At 48.5% G+C, this 19,783-nt stretch overlaps 18 non-coding genes across 18 annotated transcripts; all 18 read right to left on the reverse strand.

The window, feature by feature from the left end:
• Nucleotides 1–203: 203 nt before the first annotated feature.
• trnas-gcu (transfer RNA serine (anticodon GCU)) lies at nt 204–285 on the reverse strand. Its single transcript has one exon. It is a non-coding gene; the product is annotated as a tRNA-Ser (tRNA).
• Nucleotides 286–1,721: 1,436 nt separating this feature from the next.
• Nucleotides 1,722–1,794, reverse strand: trnaa-agc (transfer RNA alanine (anticodon AGC)). Its single transcript has one exon. It is a non-coding gene; the product is annotated as a tRNA-Ala (tRNA).
• Nucleotides 1,795–2,320: 526 nt separating this feature from the next.
• On the reverse strand, nt 2,321–2,402 carry trnas-gcu (transfer RNA serine (anticodon GCU)). The gene has a single exon. It is a non-coding gene; the product is annotated as a tRNA-Ser (tRNA).
• Nucleotides 2,403–3,084: 682 nt separating this feature from the next.
• On the reverse strand, nt 3,085–3,157 carry trnaa-ugc (transfer RNA alanine (anticodon UGC)). Its single transcript has one exon. It is a non-coding gene; the product is annotated as a tRNA-Ala (tRNA).
• A 681-nt stretch (nt 3,158–3,838) lies between these two features.
• trnaa-agc (transfer RNA alanine (anticodon AGC)) lies at nt 3,839–3,911 on the reverse strand. Its single transcript has one exon. It is a non-coding gene; the product is annotated as a tRNA-Ala (tRNA).
• A 526-nt stretch (nt 3,912–4,437) lies between these two features.
• Nucleotides 4,438–4,519, reverse strand: trnas-gcu (transfer RNA serine (anticodon GCU)). Its single transcript has one exon. It is a non-coding gene; the product is annotated as a tRNA-Ser (tRNA).
• A 682-nt stretch (nt 4,520–5,201) lies between these two features.
• Nucleotides 5,202–5,274, reverse strand: trnaa-ugc (transfer RNA alanine (anticodon UGC)). The gene has a single exon. It is a non-coding gene; the product is annotated as a tRNA-Ala (tRNA).
• Nucleotides 5,275–6,554: 1,280 nt separating this feature from the next.
• Nucleotides 6,555–6,636, reverse strand: trnas-gcu (transfer RNA serine (anticodon GCU)). The gene has a single exon. It is a non-coding gene; the product is annotated as a tRNA-Ser (tRNA).
• A 682-nt stretch (nt 6,637–7,318) lies between these two features.
• Nucleotides 7,319–7,391, reverse strand: trnaa-ugc (transfer RNA alanine (anticodon UGC)). The gene has a single exon. It is a non-coding gene; the product is annotated as a tRNA-Ala (tRNA).
• A 1,280-nt stretch (nt 7,392–8,671) lies between these two features.
• trnas-gcu (transfer RNA serine (anticodon GCU)) lies at nt 8,672–8,753 on the reverse strand. The gene has a single exon. It is a non-coding gene; the product is annotated as a tRNA-Ser (tRNA).
• Nucleotides 8,754–9,435: 682 nt separating this feature from the next.
• trnaa-ugc (transfer RNA alanine (anticodon UGC)) lies at nt 9,436–9,508 on the reverse strand. The gene has a single exon. It is a non-coding gene; the product is annotated as a tRNA-Ala (tRNA).
• Nucleotides 9,509–10,189: 681 nt separating this feature from the next.
• Nucleotides 10,190–10,262, reverse strand: trnaa-agc (transfer RNA alanine (anticodon AGC)). Its single transcript has one exon. It is a non-coding gene; the product is annotated as a tRNA-Ala (tRNA).
• A 515-nt stretch (nt 10,263–10,777) lies between these two features.
• trnas-gcu (transfer RNA serine (anticodon GCU)) lies at nt 10,778–10,859 on the reverse strand. The gene has a single exon. It is a non-coding gene; the product is annotated as a tRNA-Ser (tRNA).
• Nucleotides 10,860–11,541: 682 nt separating this feature from the next.
• On the reverse strand, nt 11,542–11,614 carry trnaa-ugc (transfer RNA alanine (anticodon UGC)). Its single transcript has one exon. It is a non-coding gene; the product is annotated as a tRNA-Ala (tRNA).
• Nucleotides 11,615–12,295: 681 nt separating this feature from the next.
• On the reverse strand, nt 12,296–12,368 carry trnaa-agc (transfer RNA alanine (anticodon AGC)). Its single transcript has one exon. It is a non-coding gene; the product is annotated as a tRNA-Ala (tRNA).
• Nucleotides 12,369–12,894: 526 nt separating this feature from the next.
• On the reverse strand, nt 12,895–12,976 carry trnas-gcu (transfer RNA serine (anticodon GCU)). Its single transcript has one exon. It is a non-coding gene; the product is annotated as a tRNA-Ser (tRNA).
• Nucleotides 12,977–13,658: 682 nt separating this feature from the next.
• trnaa-ugc (transfer RNA alanine (anticodon UGC)) lies at nt 13,659–13,731 on the reverse strand. The gene has a single exon. It is a non-coding gene; the product is annotated as a tRNA-Ala (tRNA).
• A 681-nt stretch (nt 13,732–14,412) lies between these two features.
• On the reverse strand, nt 14,413–14,485 carry trnaa-agc (transfer RNA alanine (anticodon AGC)). Its single transcript has one exon. It is a non-coding gene; the product is annotated as a tRNA-Ala (tRNA).
• Between the last annotated feature and the right edge of the window lie 5,298 nt (nt 14,486–19,783).

Below are 19,783 nucleotides of genomic sequence, written 5' to 3' on the forward strand. Positions count from 1 at the left end.
GCCATTAGGAATGTTGCTATTCTGGAAGCGGAACGTCTTTCTACTACTGTATTAGCAGACCATTGTCTTTAACATGACTTGTGCAACAAGACCACATGGTGAACTAAAGTGAATACTGAGCCAAAGAAGAGCATTGCATCATGCCTGCTTTGGCAGCCAATCTTACACTGACAAGATGCATCAACATAAGCAGAAAGAGCTCTCGACGAGGATGGGATTCGAACCCACGCGTGCACAGCACAATGGATTAGCAGTCCATCGCCTTAACCTCTCGGCCACCTCATCTGCCGCACACCGCTCTTTGCCAGTAGCATTGGGAATTGACGAGGGATAATGTGTGAGCTGATCGCTGGTGTATGGACGCAGGGAGATTGACTCCAGATCCCCGACGAGGGGCTGCGTAACACTTTGGTAGAAGCCTGGAGTGATGCTGGCTTCTTCTTTGAGCCTGTTCTTCTTGGGGGTTGCCAGAGTGGATCGTCTGCCTCCATCTCACCCTGCCCCTAGCATTCTCCTCTGTCACACCAACCCTCTGCATGTCCTACTTGGCTACGTCTATGAACGTTGTCTTTGGTCTTTCTCTTATTCTCCTGCCCAGCCGCTCCGTATTTAACACCCTTTTCCCAGTATATCTTATATCCCTCCTCTGCACATGTGCAAATCACCTCAGCCTTGCTGGCCTAACGTCGTCTGCAAACGGCTCAACCCCAGCTGTCCCTCGCACGTGGTCATTTCACATCTGTTCCATCCTGGACACTCCCAAGCAAAAGCTTATCATCTTCAACTCTGCAGACTCCATCTGTGCCACACATCAGAGCAGCTCTCACTACCATCTTCTAAAGCTTGCCTTTCGCACTTGCTGTTATCCTTGTGTGACAAATCACCCCTGAATTTGTTCTCCACCCACACCCAATGGATTGGCTACACGCATGGCTTTGGGTCTCCTCGCGGATGTCCAAAAGTGTCCTGGAGAATGCAGGTATCGATCCCGCTGCCTCTCACATGCAAAGCGAGCGCTCTACCATTTGAGCTAATTCCCCATTGAGGGTTGAGCACTGCAGCTTCATCGTGCCATACGGAGCCTCAGCTCAGGTGGAACTAATCACAACACCCCCCTTTCAATGTTTTCTGGGCTTGTCAACTACAACAAGACTCTTTGGTGCAATCGTAACTCACACGAGACATTTCCGAGCGATTCAAGTCTGGGCCCTACGCAGTACGCCAGGAGAGTGTCACTGGAAGCCCCTTTCAGCTGCTTCTGGAGAAAAGAGATGTCAGACTGGGCCGGGGGACTCTTTGCTGCCATCGGCCAGTATTGTGAGGGTAAGAGGGGAGACAATCACTTCATATGGTCAAAGATTGATGAGGTTTGAAGCCAGCGTTAACATGGTAGTACCTGAAAGGTAGTGAGCGGAGAAGTGCAAATAAACCTGGGGTGTACAACATCAGGCCTCGAGGGCCGGTGTCCTGCAGGTTTTAGGTATAACCCTGGGTAAACACACCTGAATCAAATGATTAGTTCATTACCAGGCCTCTGGAGAACTTCAAGAAATGTTGAGGAGGTAATTTAGCCATTTGAATCCCCTATGATGGATCAAGAATACATCTGAAACCTGCAGGACACCGGCCCTCGAGGCCTGGAGTTCGACACCTGTGAAATAAAGATTTGCCAAAGGAAGCCACATGCATTCAATTGGGACACTGACTAGCAAAGTGTCAAATGGAGAATGCGGGCGTCGATCCCGCTACCTCTCGCATGCTAAGCGAGCGCTCTACCATTTGAGCTAACTCCCCTGTGCCACATGTCTTACTTATTACAGGCTACACTTTGTCCATACTTGTTGTATGATCAAAATAGGGAAGGGGCACAAATCCTGAAATCTGCAAAGCGCCCAGGAGGTGGCTGAGAGACTAAGGCGGCTCGCTGACAATCCACTGTCATGCTAACGTGACTGAATGCCATCAGCCTTAGAGACAGACTGAGGAGACTGGACATCCAAGGGACTGTGGACTAGAGCCACTGCTAATTCACATTGAATGAAGCCAACTGAGGGAGGTGGTTCTAATCAATATGCTTACCGACCTCCTCCCCTTGGTTTTCAGTGTAGGGCAAGTTGGCCATTAGGAATGTTGCTATTCTGGAAGCGGAACGTCTTTCTACTACTGTATTAGCAGACCATTGTCTTTAACATGACCTGTGCAACAAGACCACATGGTGAACTAAAGTGAATACTGAGCCAAAGAAGAGCATTGCATCATGCCTGCTTTGGCAGCCAATCTTACACTGACAAGATGCATCAACATAAGCAGAAAGAGCTCTCGACGAGGATGGGATTCGAACCCACGCGTGCACAGCACAATGGATTAGCAGTCCATCGCCTTAACCTCTCGGCCACCTCATCTGCCGCACACCGCTCTTTGCCAGTAGCATTGGGAATTGACGAGGGATAATGTGTGAGCTGATCGCTGGTGTATGGACGCAGGGAGATTGACTCCAGATCCCCGACGAGGGGCTGCGTAACACTTTGGTAGAAGCCTGGAGTGATGCTGGCTTCTTCTTTGAGCCTGTTCTTCTTGGGGGTTGCCAGAGTGGATCGTCTGCCTCCATCTCACCCTGCCCCTAGCATTCTCCTCTGTCACACCAACCCTCTGCATGTCCTACTTGGCTACGTCTATGAACGTTGTCTTTGGTCTTTCTCTTATTCTCCTGCCCAGCCGCTCCGTATTTAACACCCTTTTCCCAGTATATCTTATATCCCTCCTCTGCACATGTGCAAATCACCTCAGCCTTGCTGGCCTAACGTCGTCTGCAAACGGCTCAACCCCAGCTGTCCCTCGCACGTGGTCATTTCTCATCTGTTCCATCCTGGAGACTCCCAAGCAAAAGCTTATCATCTTCAACTCTGCAGACTCCATCTGTGCCACACATCAGAGGAGCTCTCACTACCATCTTCTAAAGCTTGCCTTTCGCACTTGCTGTTATCCTTGTGTGACAAATCACCCCTGAATTTGTTCTCCACCCACACCCAATGGATTGGCTACACGCATGGCTTTGGGTCTCCTCGCGGATGTCCAAAAGTGTCCTGGAGAATGCGGGTATCGATCCCGCTGCCTCTCACATGCAAAGCGAGCGCTCTACCATTTGAGCTAATTCCCCATTGAGGGTTGAGCACTGCAGCTTCATCGTGCCATACGGAGCCTCAGCTCAGGTGGAACTAATCACAACACCCCCCTTTCAATGTTTTCTGGGCTTGTCAACTACAACAAGACTCTTTGGTGCAATCGTAACTCACACGAGACATTTCCGAGCGATTCAAGTCTGGGCCCTACGCAGTACGCCAGGAGAGTGTCACTGGAAGCCCCTTTCAGCTGCTTCTGGAGAAAAGAGATGTCAGACTGGGCCGGGGGACTCTTTGCTGCCATCGGCCAGTATTGTGAGGGTAAGAGGGGAGACAATCACTTCATATGGTCAAAGATTGATGAGGTTTGAAGCCAGCGTTAACATGGTAGTACCTGAAAGGTAGTGAGCGGAGAAGTGCAAATAAACCTGGGGTGTACAACATCAGGCCTCGAGGGCCGGTGTCCTGCAGGTTTTAGGTATAACCCTGGGTAAACACACCTGAATCAAATGATTAGTTCATTACCAGGCCTCTGGAGAACTTCAAGAAATGTTGAGGAGGTAATTTAGCCATTTGAATCCCCTATGATGGATCAAGAATACATCTGAAACCTGCAGGACACCGGCCCTCGAGGCCTGGAGTTCGACACCTGTGAAATAAAGATTTGCCAAAGGAAGCCACATGCATTCAATTGGGACACTGACTAGCAAAGTGTCAAATGGAGAATGCGGGCGTCGATCCCGCTACCTCTCGCATGCTAAGCGAGCGCTCTACCATTTGAGCTAACTCCCCTGTGCCACATGTCTTACTTATTACAGGCTACACTTTGTCCATACTTGTTGTATGATCAAAATAGGGAAGGGGCACAAATCCTGAAATCTGCAAAGCGCCCAGGAGGTGGCTGAGAGACTAAGGCGGCTCGCTGACAATCCACTGTCATGCTAACGTGACTGAATGCCATCAGCCTTAGAGACAGACTGAGGAGACTGGACATCCAAGGGACTGTGGACTAGAGCCACTGCTAATTCACATTGAATGAAGCCAACTGAGGGAGGTGGTTCTAATCAATATGCTTACCGACCTCCTCCCCTTGGTTTTCAGTGTAGGGCAAGTTGGCCATTAGGAATGTTGCTATTCTGGAAGCGGAACGTCTTTCTACTACTGTATTAGCAGACCATTGTCTTTAACATGACCTGTGCAACAAGACCACATGGTGAACTAAAGTGAATACTGAGCCAAAGAAGAGCATTGCATCATGCCTGCTTTGGCAGCCAATCTTACACTGACAAGATGCATCAACATAAGCAGAAAGAGCTCTCGACGAGGATGGGATTCGAACCCACGCGTGCACAGCACAATGGATTAGCAGTCCATCGCCTTAACCTCTCGGCCACCTCATCTGCCGCACACCGCTCTTTGCCAGTAGCATTGGGAATTGACGAGGGATAATGTGTGAGCTGATCGCTGGTGTATGGACGCAGGGAGATTGACTCCAGATCCCCGACGAGGGGCTGCGTAACACTTTGGTAGAAGCCTGGAGTGATGCTGGCTTCTTCTTTGAGCCTGTTCTTCTTGGGGGTTGCCAGAGTGGATCGTCTGCCTCCATCTCACCCTGCCCCTAGCATTCTCCTCTGTCACACCAACCCTCTGCATGTCCTACTTGGCTACGTCTATGAACGTTGTCTTTGGTCTTTCTCTTATTCTCCTGCCCAGCCGCTCCGTATTTAACACCCTTTTCCCAGTATATCTTATATCCCTCCTCTGCACATGTGCAAATCACCTCAGCCTTGCTGGCCTAACGTCGTCTGCAAACGGCTCAACCCCAGCTGTCCCTCGCACGTGGTCATTTCTCATCTGTTCCATCCTGGAGACTCCCAAGCAAAAGCTTATCATCTTCAACTCTGCAGACTCCATCTGTGCCACACATCAGAGGAGCTCTCACTACCATCTTCTAAAGCTTGCCTTTCGCACTTGCTGTTATCCTTGTGTGACAAATCACCCCTGAATTTGTTCTCCACCCACACCCAATGGATTGGCTACACGCATGGCTTTGGGTCTCCTCGCGGATGTCCAAAAGTGTCCTGGAGAATGCGGGTATCGATCCCGCTGCCTCTCACATGCAAAGCGAGCGCTCTACCATTTGAGCTAATTCCCCATTGAGGGTTGAGCACTGCAGCTTCATCGTGCCATACGGAGCCTCAGCTCAGGTGGAACTAATCACAACACCCCCCTTTCAATGTTTTCTGGGCTTGTCAACTACAACAAGACTCTTTGGTGCAATCGTAACTCACACGAGACATTTCCGAGCGATTCAAGTCTGGGCCCTACGCAGTACGCCAGGAGAGTGTCACTGGAAGCCCCTTTCAGCTGCTTCTGGAGAAAAGAGATGTCAGACTGGGCCGGGGGACTCTTTGCTGCCATCGGCCAGTATTGTGAGGGTAAGAGGGGAGACAATCACTTCATATGGTCAAAGATTGATGAGGTTTGAAGCCAGCGTTAACATGGTAGTACCTGAAAGGTAGTGAGCGGAGAAGTGCAAATAAACCTGGGGTGTACAACATCAGGCCTCGAGGGCCGGTGTCCTGCAGGTTTTAGGTATAACCCTGGGTAAACACACCTGAATCAAATGATTAGTTCATTACCAGGCCTCTGGAGAACTTCAAGAAATGTTGAGGAGGTAATTTAGCCATTTGAATCCCCTATGATGGATCAAGAATACATCTGAAACCTGCAGGACACCGGCCCTCGAGGCCTGGAGTTCGACACCTGTGAAATAAAGATTTGCCAAAGGAAGCCACATGCATTCAATTGGGACACTGACTAGCAAAGTGTCAAATGGAGAATGCGGGCGTCGATCCCGCTACCTCTCGCATGCTAAGCGAGCGCTCTACCATTTGAGGTAACTCCCCTGTGCCACATGTCTTACTTATTACAGGCTACACTTTGTCCATACTTGTTGTATGATCAAAATAGGGAAGGGGCACAAATCCTGAAATCTGCAAAGCGCCCAGGAGGTGGCTGAGAGACTAAGGCGGCTCGCTGACAATCCACTGTCATGCTAACGTGACTGAATGCCATCAGCCTTAGAGACAGACTGAGGAGACTGGACATCCAAGGGACTGTGGACTAGAGCCACTGCTAATTCACATTGAATGAAGCCAACTGAGGGAGGTGGTTCTAATCAATATGCTTACCGACCTCCTCCCCTTGGTTTTCAGTGTAGGGCAAGTTGGCCATTAGGAATGTTGCTATTCTGGAAGCGGAACGTCTTTCTACTACTGTATTAGCAGACCATTGTCTTTAACATGACCTGTGCAACAAGACCACATGGTGAACTAAAGTGAATACTGAGCCAAAGAAGAGCATTGCATCATGCCTGCTTTGGCAGCCAATCTTACACTGACAAGATGCATCAACATAAGCAGAAAGAGCTCTCGACGAGGATGGGATTCGAACCCACGCGTGCACAGCACAATGGATTAGCAGTCCATCGCCTTAACCTCTCGGCCACCTCATCTGCCGCACACCGCTCTTTGCCAGTAGCATTGGGAATTGACGAGGGATAATGTGTGAGCTGATCGCTGGTGTATGGACGCAGGGAGATTGACTCCAGATCCCCGACGAGGGGCTGCGTAACACTTTGGTAGAAGCCTGGAGTGATGCTGGCTTCTTCTTTGAGCCTGTTCTTCTTGGGGGTTGCCAGAGTGGATCGTCTGCCTCCATCTCACCCTGCCCCTAGCATTCTCCTCTGTCACACCAACCCTCTGCATGTCCTACTTGGCTACGTCTATGAACGTTGTCTTTGGTCTTTCTCTTATTCTCCTGCCCAGCCGCTCCGTATTTAACACCCTTTTCCCAGTATATCTTATATCCCTCCTCTGCACATGTGCAAATCACCTCAGCCTTGCTGGCCTAACGTCGTCTGCAAACGGCTCAACCCCAGCTGTCCCTCGCACGTGGTCATTTCTCATCTGTTCCATCCTGGAGACTCCCAAGCAAAAGCTTATCATCTTCAACTCTGCAGACTCCATCTGTGCCACACATCAGAGGAGCTCTCACTACCATCTTCTAAAGCTTGCCTTTCGCACTTGCTGTTATCCTTGTGTGACAAATCACCCCTGAATTTGTTCTCCACCCACACCCAATGGATTGGCTACACGCATGGCTTTGGGTCTCCTTGCGGATGTCCAAAAGTGTCCTGGAGAATGCGGGTATCGATCCCGCTGCCTCTCACATGCAAAGCGAGCGCTCTACCATTTGAGCTAATTCCCCATTGAGGGTTGAGCACTGCAGCTTCATCGTGCCATACGGAGCCTCAGCTCAGGTGGAACTAATCACAACACCCCCCTTTCAATGTTTTCTGGGCTTGTCAACTACAACAAGACTCTTTGGTGCAATCGTAACTCACACGAGACATTTCCGAGCGATTCAAGTCTGGGCCCTACGCAGTACGCCAGGAGAGTGTCACTGGAAGCCCCTTTCAGCTGCTTCTGGAGAAAAGAGATGTCAGACTGGGCCGGGGGACTCTTTGCTGCCATCGGCCAGTATTGTGAGGGTAAGAGGGGAGACAATCACTTCATATGGTCAAAGATTGATGAGGTTTGAAGCCAGCGTTAACATGGTAGTACCTGAAAGGTAGTGAGCGGAGAAGTGCAAATAAACCTGGGGTGTACAACATCAGGCCTCGAGGGCCGGTGTCCTGCAGGTTTTAGGTATAACCCTGGGTAAACACACCTGAATCAAATGATTAGTTCATTACCAGGCCTCTGGAGAACTTCAAGAAATGTTGAGGAGGTAATTTAGCCATTTGAATCCCCTATGATGGATCAAGAATACATCTGAAACCTGCAGGACACCGGCCCTCGAGGCCTGGAGTTCGACACCTGTGAAATAAAGATTTGCCAAAGGAAGCCACATGCATTCAATTGGGACACTGACTAGCAAAGTGTCAAATGGAGAATGCGGGCGTCGATCCCACTACCTCTCGCATGCTAAGCGAGCGCTCTACCATTTGAGCTAACTCCCCTGTGCCACATGTCTTACTTATTACAGGCTACACTTTGTCCATACTTGTTGTATGATCAAAATAGGGAAGGGGCACAAATCCTGAAATCTGCAAAGCGCCCAGGAGGTGGCTGAGAGACTAAGGCGGCTCGCTGACAATCCACTGTCATGCTAACGTGACTGAATGCCATCAGCCTTAGAGACAGACTGAGGAGACTGGACATCCAAGGGACTGTGGACTAGAGCCACTGCTAATTCACATTGAATGAAGCCAACTGAGGGAGGTGGTTCTAATCAATATGCTTACCGACCTCCTCCCCTTGGTTTTCAGTGTAGGGCAAGTTGGCCATTAGGAATGTTGCTATTCTGGAAGCGGAACGTCTTTCTACTACTGTATTAGCAGACCATTGTCTTTAACATGACCTGTGCAACAAGACCACATGGTGAACTAAAGTGAATACTGAGCCAAAGAAGAGCATTGCATCATGCCTGCTTTGGCAGCCAATCTTACACTGACAAGATGCATCAACATAAGCAGAAAGAGCTCTCGACGAGGATGGGATTCGAACCCACGCGTGCACAGCACAATGGATTAGCAGTCCATCGCCTTAACCTCTCGGCCACCTCATCTGCCGCACACCGCTCTTTGCCAGTAGCATTGGGAATTGACGAGGGATAATGTGTGAGCTGATCGCTGGTGTATGGACGCAGGGAGATTGACTCCAGATCCCCGACGAGGGGCTGCGTAACACTTTGGTAGAAGCCTGGAGTGATGCTGGCTTCTTCTTTGAGCCTGTTCTTCTTGGGGGTTGCCAGAGTGGATCGTCTGCCTCCATCTCACCCTGCCCCTAGCATTCTCCTCTGTCACACCAACCCTCTGCATGTCCTACTTGGCTACGTCTATGAACGTTGTCTTTGGTCTTTCTCTTATTCTCCTGCCCAGCCGCTCCGTATTTAACACCCTTTTCCCAGTATATCTTATATCCCTCCTCTGCACATGTGCAAATCACCTCAGCCTTGCTGGCCTAACGTCGTCTGCAAACGGCTCAACCCCAGCTGTCCCTCGCACGTGGTCATTTCTCATCTGTTCCATCCTGGAGACTCCCAAGCAAAAGCTTATCATCTTCAACTCTGCAGACTCCATCTGTGCCACACATCAGAGGAGCTCTCACTACCATCTTCTAAAGCTTGCCTTTCGCACTTGCTGTTATCCTTGTGTGACAAATCACCCCTGAATTTGTTCTCCACCCACACCCAATGGATTGGCTACACGCATGGCTTTGGGTCTCCTTGCGGATGTCCAAAAGTGTCCTGGAGAATGCGGGTATCGATCCCGCTGCCTCTCACATGCAAAGCGAGCGCTCTACCATTTGAGCTAATTCCCCATTGAGGGTTGAGCACTGCAGCTTCATCGTGCCATACGGAGCCTCAGCTCAGGTGGAACTAATCACAACACCCCCCTTTCAATGTTTTCTGGGCTTGTCAACTACAACAAGACTCTTTGGTGCAATCGTAACTCACACGAGACATTTCCGAGCGATTCAAGTCTGGGCCCTACGCAGTACGCCAGGAGAGTGTCACTGGAAGCCCCTTTCAGCTGCTTCTGGAGAAAAGAGATGTCAGACTGGGCCGGGGGACTCTTTGCTGCCATCGGCCAGTATTGTGAGGGTAAGAGGGGAGACAATCACTTCATATGGTCAAAGATTGATGAGGTTTGAAGCCAGCGTTAACATGGTAGTACCTGAAAGGTAGTGAGCGGAGAAGTGCAAATAAACCTGGGGTGTACAACATCAGGCCTCGAGGGCCGGTGTCCTGCAGGTTTTAGGTATAACCCTGGGTCAACACACCTGAATCAAATGATTAGTTCATTACCAGGCCTCTGGAGAACTTCAAGAAATGTTGAGGAGGTAATTTAGCCATTTGAATCCCCTATGATGGATCAAGAATACATCTGAAACCTGCAGGACACCGGCCCTCAAGGCCTGGAGTTCGACACCTGTGAAATAAAGATTTGCCAAAGGAAGCCACATGCATTCAATTGGGACACTGACTAGCAAAGTGTCAAATGGAGAATGCGGGCGTCGATCCCGCTACCTCTCGCATGCTAAGCGAGCGCTCTACCATTTGAGCTAACTCCCCTGTGCCACATGGCTTACTTATTACAGGCTACACTTTGTCCATACTTGTTGTATGATCAAAATAGGGAAGGGGCACAAATCCTGAAATCTGCAAAGCGCCCAGGAGGTGGCTGAGAGACTAAGGCGGCTCGCTGACAATCCACTGTCATGCTAACGTGACTGAATGCCATCAGCCTTAGAGACAGACTGAGGAGACTGGACATCCAAGGGACTGTGGACTAGAGCCACTGCTAATTCACATTGAATGAAGCCAACTGAGGGAGGTGGTTCTAATCAATATGCTTACCGACCTCCTCCCCTTGGTTTTCAGTATAGGGCAAGTTGGCCATTAGGAATGTTGCTATTCTGGAAGCGGAACGTCTTTCTACTACTGTATTAGCAGACCATTGTCTTTAACATGACCTGTGCAACAAGACCACATGGTGAATGAAAATGAAAACTGATCATTGCATCATGCCTGCTTTGGCAGCCAATCTTACACTGACAAGATGCATCAACATAAGCAGAAAGAGCTCTCGACGAGGATGGGATTCGAACCCACGCGTGCACAGCACAATGGATTAGCAGTCCATCGCCTTAACCTCTCGGCCACCTCATCTGCCGCACACTGCTCTTTGCCAGTAGCATTGGGAATTGACGAGGGATAATGTGTGAGCTGATCGCTGGTGTATGGACGCAGGGAGATTGACTCCAGATCCCCGATGAGGGGCTGCGTAACACTTTGGTAGAAGCCTGGAGTGATGCTGGCTTCTTCTTTGAGCCTGTTCTTCTTGGGGGTTGCCAGAGTGGATCGTCTGCCTCCATCTCACCCTGCCCCTAGCATTCTCCTCTGTCACACCAACCCTCTGCATGTCCTACTTGGCTACGTCTATGAACGTTGTCTTTGGTCTTTCTCTTATTCTCCTGCCCAGCCGCTCCGTATTTAACACCCTTTTCCCAGTATATCTTATATCCCTCCTCTGCACATGTGCAAATCACCTCAGCCTTGCTGGCCTAATGTCGTCTGCAAACGGCTCAACCCCAGCTGTCCCTCGCACGTGGTCATTTCACATCTGTTCCATCCTGGACACTCCCAAGCAAAAGCTTATCATCTTCAACTCTGCAGACTCCATCTGTGCCACACATCAGAGCAGCTCTCACTACCATCTTCTAAAGCTTGCCTTTCGCACTTGCTGCTATCCTTGTGTGACAAATCACCCCTGAATTTGTTCTCCACCCACACCCAATGGATTGGCTACACGCATGGCTTTGGGTCTCCTCGCGGATGTCCAAAAGTGTCCTGGAGAATGCGGGTATCGATCCCGCTGCCTCTCACATGCAAAGCGAGCGCTCTACCATTTGAGCTAATTCCCCATTGAGGGTTGAGCACTGCAGCTTCATCGTGCCATACGGAGCCTCAGCTCAGGTGGAACTAATCACAACACCCCCCTTTCAATGTTTTCTGGGCTTGTCAACTACAACAAGACTCTTTGGTGCAATCGTAACTCACACGAGACATTTCCGAGCGATTCAAGTCTGGGCCCTACGCAGTACGCCAGGAGAGTGTCACTGGAAGCCCCTTTCAGCTGCTTCTGGAGAAAAGAGATGTCAGACTGGGCCGGGGGACTCTTTGCTGCCATCGGCCAGTATTGTGAGGGTAAGAGGGGAGACAATCACTTCATATGGTCAAAGATTGATGAGGTTTGAAGCCAGCGTTAACATGGTAGTACCTGAAAGGTAGTGAGCGGAGAAGTGCAAATAAACCTGGGGTGTACAACATCAGGCCTCGAGGGCCGGTGTCCTGCAGGTTTTAGGTATAACCCTGGGTCAACACACCTGAATCAAATGATTAGTTCATTACCAGGCCTCTGGAGAACTTCAAGAAATGTTGAGGAGGTAATTTAGCCATTTGAATCCCCTATGATGGATCAAGAATACATCTGAAACCTGCAGGACACCGGCCCTCGAGGCCTGGAGTTCGACACCTGTGAAATAAAGATTTGCCAAAGGAAGCCACATGCATTCAATTGGGACACTGACTAGCAAAGTGTCAAATGGAGAATGCGGGCGTCGATCCCGCTACCTCTCGCATGCTAAGCGAGCGCTCTACCATTTGAGCTAACTCCCCTGTGCCACATGTCTTACTTATTACAGGCTACACTTTGTCCATACTTGTTGTATGATCAAAATAGGGAAGGGGCACAAATCCTGAAATCTGCAAAGCGCCCAGGAGGTGGCTGAGAGACTAAGGCGGCTCGCTGACAATCCACTGTCATGCTAACGTGACTGAATGCCATCAGCCTTAGAGACAGACTGAGGAGACTGGACATCCAAGGGACTGTGGACTAGAGCCACTGCTAATTCACATTGAATGAAGCCAACTGAGGGAGGTGGTTCTAATCAATATGCTTACCGACCTCCTCCCCTTGGTTTTCAGTATAGGGCAAGTTGGCCATTAGGAATGTTGCTATTCTGGAAGCAGAACGTCTTTCTACTACTGTATTAGCAGACCATTGTCTTTAACATGACCTGTGCAACAAGACCACATGGTGAACTAAAGTGAATACTGAGCCAAAGAAGAGCATTGCATCATGCCTGCTTTGGCAGCCAATCTTACACTGACAAGATGCATCAACATAAGCAGAAAGAGCTCTCGACGAGGATGGGATTCGAACCCACGCGTGCACAGCACAATGGATTAGCAGTCCATCGCCTTAACCTCTCGGCCACCTCATCTGCCGCACACCGCTCTTTGCCAGTAGCATTGGGAATTGACGAGGGATAATGTGTGAGCTGATCGCTGGTGTATGGACGCAGGGAGATTGACTCCAGATCCCCGACGAGGGGCTGCGTAACACTTTGGTAGAAGCCTGGAGTGATGCTGGCTTCTTCTTTGAGCCTGTTCTTCTTGGGGGTTGCCAGAATGGATTGTCTGCCTCCATCTCACCCTGCCCCTAGCATTCTCCTCTGTCACACCAACCCTCTGCATGTCCTACTTGGCTACGTCTATGAACGTTGTCTTTGGTCTTTCTCTTATTCTCCTGCCCAGCCGCTCCGTATTTAACACCCTTTTCCCAGTATATCTTATATCCCTCCTCTGCACATGTGCAAATCACCTCAGCCTTGCTGGCCTAACGTCGTCTGCAAACGGCTCAACCCCAGCTGTCCCTCGCACGTGGTCATTTCACATCTGTTCCATCCTGGACACTCCCAAGCAAAAGCTTATCATCTTCAACTCTGCAGACTCCATCTGTGCCACACATCAGAGCAGCTCTCACTACCATCTTCTAAAGCTTGCCTTTCGCACTTGCTGCTATCCTTGTGTGACAAATCACCCCTGAATTTGTTCTCCACCCACACCCAATGGATTGGCTACACGCATGGCTTTGGGTCTCCTCGCGGATGTCCAAAAGTGTCCTGGAGAATGCGGGTATCGATCCCGCTGCCTCTCACATGCAAAGCGAGCGCTCTACCATTTGAGCTAATTCCCCATTGAGGGTTGAGCACTGCAGCTTCATCGTGCCATACGGAGCCTCAGCTCAGGTGGAACTAATCACAACACCCCCCTTTCAATGTTTTCTGGGCTTGTCAACTACAACAAGACTCTTTGGTGCAATCGTAACTCACACGAGACATTTCCGAGCGATTCAAGTCTGGGCCCTACGCAGTACGCCAGGAGAGTGTCACTGGAAGCCCCTTTCAGCTGCTTCTGGAGAAAAGAGATGTCAGACTGGGCCGGGGGACTCTTTGCTGCCATCGGCCAGTATTGTGAGGGTAAGAGGGGAGACAATCACTTCATATGGTCAAAGATTGATGAGGTTTGAAGCCAGCGTTAACATGGTAGTACCTGAAAGGTAGTGAGCGGAGAAGTGCAAATAAACCTGGGGTGTACAACATCAGGCCTCGAGGGCCGGTGTCCTGCAGGTTTTAGGTATAACCCTGGGTCAACACACCTGAACCAAATGATTAGTTCATTACCAGGCCTCTGGAGAACTTCAAGAAATGTTGAGGAGGTAATTTAGCCATTTGAATCCCCTATGATGGATCAAGAATACATCTGAAACCTGCAGGACACCGGCCCTCGAGGCCTGGAGTTCGACACCTGTGAAATAAAGATTTGCCAAAGGAAGCCACATGCATTCAATTGGGACACTGACTAGCAAAGTGTCAAATGGAGAATGCGGGCGTCGATCCCGCTACCTCTCGCATGCTAAGCGAGCGCTCTACCATTTGAGCTAACTCCCCTGTGCCACATGTCTTACTTATTACAGGCTACACTTTGTCCATACTTGTTGTATGATCAAAATAGGGAAGGGGCACAAATCCTGAAATCTGCAAAGCGCCCAGGAGGTGGCTGAGAGACTAAGGCGGCTCGCTGACAATCCACTGTGTTTTCTGTTAGCGTCTGAAACTGAAGTTGATCTAAGAATATGTCCTGTTCTTCTGAGGCTCGAGCACATTCTGATTTATACAATTTATCATAAAATTCTCTAAAGCTGTCATTAATTTCCAATGGATCTACTGTTATATTCCCTGAAGACGTCTTTATACTATTAATTGCTCTTTCACTCTGCATTTTTTTAATTCTCCATGCCAAAAGTCTACCTGCTTTCTCTCCTTGGTCATAATAATATTGCTTCAGCCACATTAGACTTTTTGCTGCTGCATCAGATGATAATTTATTATATTCAGTTCTCAGATGTAGCAACTCACTTTGTTTTGTTGAGTCGTAACTAACGTTTAAGTCTAATTCCAAAGATTTAATCTGTTTATCCAGGGTTTCCATTCGCTTTCTTTGCTGTTTATTCTTTGTACTCGTAAAGCTAAGAATTTCACCTCTAATATATGCTTTGAATCCTTCCCATCTCACTAAGGCACAAGTTTGATCTGTATTTAACTCAAAGTAATTTTCTGTTTTCTCCTCTATAAATTTAACAAATTCAGGATTCTGCAGCCATTTTGTTTGAAGCCGCCAGCGAGGGGGGTTATGGATAAACTTTCCTAGATGGATACTCCGTGAGATAGCTGCATGATCACTGATCACTATGCTGACACTGTTTGATCCTTGATAAACGTTCTCTTGAGACAAGAAAGTAATCTATACGTGAGCGGGATTTATGTATACTTGAATGACAGGAGAATTCTATTTATCAGGATTTTGTTCTCTCCATACTTCTACCAAGTTGATATCTGATATAAATCGATTTATTAGTTGTCTAGTTTGTGCTTTATATGTATCTGAACCTGTTGAGCGATCTATACTCGGATTGAGAGTGCAGTTAAAGTCTCCTCCAAGCATATACAGTCCTTGCAAAGCAGATAAAGTAAGAAACAGATCTTCAATAAATTTGGGCTTATTTTCATTTGGGCCATTGAGACTCACCAAGTTTAAAGTAATAGAAAGGATGGTACCCTGAGTGAGTACGTACCTACCAGCAGGGTCTTTTATTATTTTCGTCATTTGGGATGGTATGCTTCTATGAATCAAAATAATTACACCTCTCGCATAGTTATTGTATGATGCGTGGATCACCTGGCCAGGCCATCTGTTCCTCACAGACTTTAGTTCACAGATGTCCGTCAGATGTGTTTCTTGAAGAAAAACTATTTTTGATTTCAATTGCTTGATCCTGCTTATAACCTGTTTCAGTTTGATCAGTTTCCTGAGACCCCGGACATTCCAACTAGTGACTTTTATGTCAGAGATATTGCGGGTGTTTAGTTGGTCCATACTTGGAGTTTTCATTCTGTAATATTAAGATAACAACACGTGATGCTGATGTCAAGTAAACAAAAGTGACAAGTAAACTTTGAATAAAATAAAATAAGATAAGATAAGATAAGATAACCTTTATTAGTCCCACACGTGGGAAATTTGTTTTGTCACAGCAGGAAGTGGACAGTGCAAAAGTTATGAGGCAAAAATTAGAATACAATAAGAATAAATACAGTACACAACTGTACAGAATAGAATAAAATAATATACTATATACAGTAGAATAAAATAAAATAAATATACAATAAGATAAAAATAGAATACAAATACAAATACTATATACAACTGAGTAAAAATACAACGATGACAGAAAGGATTATTGCACTTAGTGTTATTGCACATGTATGGATGTGTGTGCTTGATCAGTTAAAGTCTTTATTATGGAGTCTGACAGCAGTGGGGAGGAAAGACCTGCGAAATCTCTCCGTCCCACACCGTGGGTGCCGCAGTCTCCCACTGAAGGAGCTGCTCAGTGCTGTCACAGTCTGCTGCATGGGGTGGGAGATGTTGTCCATCAGGGATGACAGCTTAGCCGCCGTTCTCCTGTCACTCACCACCTCCACTGGGTCCAGAGGGCATCCTAGAACAGAGCTGGCCCTTCGGATCACCCTGTTCAGTCTCTTCCTGTCCCCAGCAGAGATGCTGCCGCCCCAGCAGACCACACCATAAAAGATAGCAGAAGCCACAACAGAGTCATAGAAGGTCTTCAGGAGTGGGCCCTCCACTCCAAACGACCTGAGTCTCCGCAGCAGGTACAACCTGCTCTGCCCTTTCCTGTAGAGGGCGTCTGAGTTATGAGTCCAGTCCAGTCTATTGTTCAGATGAACACCAAGGTACCTGTAGCTGTCCACAGCCTCAATGTCCATACCTTGGATGTTCAGTGGTTGCAGTGGAGAATGCTTGTGCCTGCGGAAGTCTACCACCAGCTCCTTGGTTTTACTGGCGTTGATCTGGAGGTAGTTCAGCTGGCACCAGTCCACAAAGTCTTGACTCAGTCCTCTGTACTCCTTGTCGTCCCCATCAGTGATGAGGCCGACTATTGCAGAGTCATCAGAGAACTTCTGCAGGAAGCACTGGGTGGAATTGTGGGAGAAGTCTGCAGTGTAGATGGTGAAGAGGAACGGAGCCAGAACCGTTCCCTGTGGGGCCCCCGTACTGCAGACGACCCTGTCCGACACACAGCCCTGAGTCCTCACATACTGTGGTCGGTCGGTGAGGTAGTCCAGGATCCAGGTAGTGAGGTGATGGTCCACTCCAGAGTTCACCAGCTTGTCCTTTAGAACCGAGGGAAGAATAGTGTTGAAGGCACTGGAGAAATCAAAGAACATGATTCTCACAGTGCTTCCAGCGGTCTCCAGGTGAGCGAGGGAACGATGTAGGAGGTGAATGACGGCATCATCCGCTCCAATGCCAGGCTGGTAGGCAAACTGAAGTGGGTCCAGTGATGAGCTTGTTAGGCGCCGAAGCTGAGCCATAGAGAAATAAATAGAGAAAAAAAACCCTGGCATTGACCCATAACACTTAAAGTCCCCCCCCCCCCCCTTCCCTTACTCAGAGTAGTAAACTAGGGGCTGTGCTATTCCACTACAAAGGGGAATAGCTGAACTACAAGAACCCAACCCAACTAAGGCAACAGTGGTGTCCGTCAACCATGCATACACCATATTCAAACATAACATAAACATAACAAACCCATATGTGTTAACATATCAGACTAGCCACTAAATTAGAATAATTCCATGGCAGTGTCCTTTTTGTAACTTACAGAATCCCACTTGAAAGGATAAAAGTTAAACCAAAGTAGGTAACATTGTTGTGTTCAAGAGGGAGAAAGAGAGAAAAAGGAAAAACAAACAAACAAAAAATTACGTTTGTAGTGGCGTTATTAAAACGTAATGGAAGAAGCTCTAAAAAAGAAAAAAAATACTTCCTGTGTCCAATAACATGGCAAGTCAATGAGTAGCAAAAAGCCAAATATTATAACTGAGTGAAAATACAGATTTTTTACAGCTCGTCTATTAGTTATGAGCAGCTGATTCTGCAGTTCAGGGAGTGAAACGCTCACCGCTACAGTTAGTCCTGTCCAGTGTGTCTACGGTGGAAATCCTTGGCCTCCTTTGGAGATGAAAACAGGCGTATCTTCCCATCGTTGAGGATCCTCATCTTGCATGGATTATATTGAAAACCGCGGAACACTCCTTCGTCGGCAAACACTTTTCTGATCGCGTTGAACTCCGTTCGCTGCCGGATGGTCTCAGCTGAGAAATCTTGGGCAAAAAAGAGTTTGTTTCCGTCGTGCTCGATGTTACTGTGTTTTGTGGAGCGGAAAACAAACTCCCGATCTTGGAAGTTCAGGAATCGGATAAGGACAGCTCTGTGTCGGTTTGGCTTTGGAGGTGCTAGGATGCGGTGAGCCCTCTCAATAACGAACAATCTGTCGGCCTCAAGCCAGCACGGTAACATCTCCCTTATAAACTCCAGCAGTGGCCGCTGACCCTCGGCGCCCTCCCGGAGGCCAAATAGCCGCAGGTTCTTCCTTCGGCCCCGGTTCTCCAGGTCGTCGGTTTTTGCCTCCAGGTAGGATATCCGCTTCATGGCACTGCTGAGATCGGCCACGCTCTTTCCCAGGAGCTCCTCTGCCGACATTATTCTATTTTCAGCTTCCACCAGTCGTGTAGCATTTGCAGCAACATTTTGCTTTACCTCCATCATGTTTGTCTCCAAAGCAGCAACTGGCTTCGTCATTTCGCCCATATGGTTATCTATGCTGTCCAGTTTAGTTCCGAATACACTAAACTCGGAGCGCAACGACCGAAGTTCAGCTAACACCGTGCTAAGGTCACCCATGCTACTAGCGCTAGCAGCTCCCTCGCTGTTTTCAGGCATTGCCAAAATATCGGTTTTAACTGGTTTTTGGGAACCGCGTTTTTGGGGTGAAAATATCACAGTCCTTGAGATTAGTCGTTTTTGACATTTTCCAATAGCAATTAAGTTTCTAGTTTTGGGTTGTTCATGCAGGTTACACGGAGCAACCACTTTATGCTGCCATCTTGATCCGCGGCTCCATAGCACCCCCCATGCACCTCATTTTACTGTGTACAGTGACAATAACATACATCATGAAGTCAGCGAAACTTAATGCAGCTGGACACCGCTGGGTGGCGGAGCTGGCAGATTATCGGTTCACTCTTAAGTACAGGCCAGGGGCAGCGAATCGAGATGTAGATTACTTATCAAGAAGAGGAAAGCCCATTAAAGCCATCATGCAGGAATGCACAGAGGAATGTCAGCAGGATGCCATTGAATGTGTTGGGAAAGCTGTCACCTGTAATGTCAACGCGCTTCCAGAGGGATGCATCATCTCAGAACCATCCATCCGCTTCTCAGGGTCACAGGGGGCGCTGGAGCCTATCCCATCTGTCATAGGGCAAGAGGCAGGGTACACCCTGGACAGGTCGCCAGTCTGTCGCAGGGCCAACACACAGGTACAGACAACCATTCGCACTCACATTCACTCGCACCTAATGGCAATTTGGATTTTTCCAATTAACCTATCCCCACAAACTGCATGTCTTTGGACAGTGGGAGGAAGCCGGAGTCCCCAGAGGGAACCCACACAAACACGGGGAGAACATGCAAACACAATGCAGAAAGACCCCGGCCTGATGGTGGAATTGAACTCAGGACCTTCTTGCTGTGCAGCAACAATGCTAACCACCGTGCCATCTCAGAACCAATTCAGCCATTTGCAGTTGACGACATCAGAG

This window comes from Astatotilapia calliptera, chromosome 12 (genome assembly GCF_964374335.1).
Source record: "Astatotilapia calliptera chromosome 12, fAstCal68.1, whole genome shotgun sequence".
Lineage (NCBI taxonomy): Eukaryota > Metazoa > Chordata > Actinopteri > Cichliformes > Cichlidae > Astatotilapia > Astatotilapia calliptera.